General features: G+C 58.0%; 1 non-coding gene across 1 annotated transcript in view; it reads left to right on the top strand.

Moving 5' to 3' along the window:
* Positions 1–1,621, top strand: part of PAAG_12688 — a 5,054-nt gene extending 3,433 nt beyond the window's left edge. The window contains exon 1 of the ribosomal RNA XR_001551860.1: positions 1–1,621. This exon is cut by the window's left edge and continues 3,433 nt beyond it. This is a non-coding gene — a ribosomal RNA (28S ribosomal RNA).
* Positions 1,622–2,500: the final 879 nt, after the last annotated feature.

Genomic DNA, 2,500 nt, shown 5'->3' with positions numbered 1-2,500 from the left:
GGCCGGCCGGGTAGTTCCCCGCGACTCCGCCCGGGGCGCGCGGGCTGGCGGTCAGTTCAGGACCTGGGAGCCTTGAACCGAACCCGGTGAGAGGGATGGGACGTCTTCTCCTTGCTCCGCTTTGAATATCAGGACAAGATGCGGATTGTGCACCACATGTGCACCACATGTGCATGCCTACCCACCCACACCACACACAACGCATCACACGCACCTGCCTGTGCGCATATGGCATATATATGTATTTATATATATACACATGCACACGCACGCACGCACATGGTGTCGTAGACGAGAACCTTTGCTTGATGCAGCGACTCAACCAGCTTCAACCGAACGAACCAGACGTCTGTGCTGATGCCGGCTGAAGGTCCGGATCGACCGGATGCACATCTCTGTCGGTGGGTGGGGTGAAGTGGATCTTGCAGGGTGATTCGGTTCAACGTCCCGATGAGCTCCATCCAGCTGAAGATGTTGACCGACTCACCGATGGAATCCATGTCGGATCCATGCATGCATGCACATGCCGACGTAGACACCACATCTGTCTCCCTGCTTCAGTGCGCGGGCGAGGTGTCATGGTCCATACCCGCCGGGGTCGGCCCTCCGAAGGGATATTGTCGGATGAGGTCGCCCCTGTTCCCGCCCCTGTTCCGTCATATCCTCTCCCCCCCCCTTCAAGGCCATTCGGTCTCAGCTCAGTCGACGGGGAGAAGCGCTGCGGCCAAGGCGGCGGTGGGGCCCAGTTTCAATCCGGCCCATACAAATCGGTTCCCCCGACACGGATTTTCGGTACGGCGAGCGCAGTCTGGCAGGATCCATGGGGAGATGCCTCCGGGGAGTAGTTGTAGGCGGGAAGACACGGCGTCTCCAGTGGGAACGTGTCGTGCCTCCTGCCTGCAACGTGAGCCGCGTAGCGGCGGTTGGGTCTGCCGGCATCGGTGGGCACCCGGGAAGCTTCCTCCGCAGCTACGGCTGGTCGCGAGGCGATGGGCATCCCGGCCCCTCGAGACCGCTAACCGCGCCGCCTCGTCGCGACCCGCGAACCCTTTTCCATGCCCGGACGAGCTCCCCCGGTGTGGTCTAGGGCGCCATCGGCACCACCGGTGGCCCCTTCGACCGCCGGTCAGCTCGAGCATTCGCGGCGCATCAGCCCCCTCGCCCTCCTCCACCGGCGGGACGGGGCATGCGTCGCGGGCGTTTGAAACCCCGGAGTTCCTCGCGGCTCCGGTTCCGGTTGGGGTCTGTCGACTGTTGGCCGCTGGCTAACGATCATATCAGATTCCCGGGGGAAAGGCCGGCCCGGAATCCGCTGCTCGCCAGCGTGTCCGGGGCGGTGATCCTCCATCGGAGGGACCGATGCGGCAGCCCGTGTTCGCCCTCGCGGGCCGGCACACGATCCTGCCGCGGACCGTCCTCTGAAAATCTCAGTGGGGACAATCGAATGCCGTTCGGGCAGCCTGCGCGGTACGCCGCTGGGTTGCACGCGGCGGGTTCCTTCGCGGGAACCCCTTCCGTCTAGCTACTCCTGCCCCCCTCGGGGGGTTCAGACCCGGGGGCCCTGGCCGCCGGGTCCGGAAGTCAGCTACCTGGTTGATTCTGCCAGTAGTCATATGCTTGTCTCAAAGATTAAGCCATGCATGTCTAAGTATAAGCAAACTATACGGTGAAACTGCGAATGGCTCATTAAATCAGTTATCGTTTATTTGATAGTACCTTACTACTTGGATACCCGTGGTAATTCTAGAGCTAATACATGCTAAAAACCTCGACTTCGGAAGGGGTGTATTTATTAGATAAAAAACCAATGCCCTTCGGGGCTCCTTGGTGATTCATAGTAACTTATCGAATCGCATGGCCTTGCGCCGGCGATGGTTCATTCAAATTTCTGCCCTATCAACTTTCGATGGTAGGATAGTGGCCTACCATGGTGGCAACGGGTAACGGGGAATTAGGGTTCGATTCCGGAGAGGGAGCCTGAGAAACGGCTACCACATCCAAGGAAGGCAGCAGGCGCGCAAATTACCCAATCCCGATACGGGGAGGTAGTGACAATAAATACTGATACAGGGCTCTTTCGGGTCTTGTAATTGGAATGAGAACAATCTAAATCCCTTAACGAGGAACAATTGGAGGGCAAGTCTGGTGCCAGCAGCCGCGGTAATTCCAGCTCCAATAGCGTATATTAAAGTTGTTGCAGTTAAAAAGCTCGTAGTTGAACCTTGGGTCTGGCTGGCCGGTCCGCCTCACCGCGTGCACTGGTCCGGCCGGACCTTTCCTTCTGGGAAGCCCCATGGCCTTCACTGGCTGTGGGGGGAACCAGGACTTTTACTGTGAAAAAATTAGAGTGTTCAAAGCAGGCCTTTGCTCGGATACATTAGCATGGAATAATAGAATAGGACGTGTGGTTCTATTTTGTTGGTTTCTAGGACCGCCGTAATGATTAATAGGGATGGTCGGGGGCGTCAGTATTCGGCTGTTAAAGTTGTCGCAGTTAAAA

Source organism: Paracoccidioides lutzii, assembly GCF_000150705.2.
Source record: "Paracoccidioides lutzii Pb01 unplaced genomic scaffold supercont2.72, whole genome shotgun sequence".
NCBI lineage: Eukaryota > Fungi > Ascomycota > Eurotiomycetes > Onygenales > Ajellomycetaceae > Paracoccidioides > Paracoccidioides lutzii.
The sequence above is the reverse complement of the archived record's forward strand: the minus strand, read 5'-3'. Positions and strand labels throughout refer to the sequence as shown.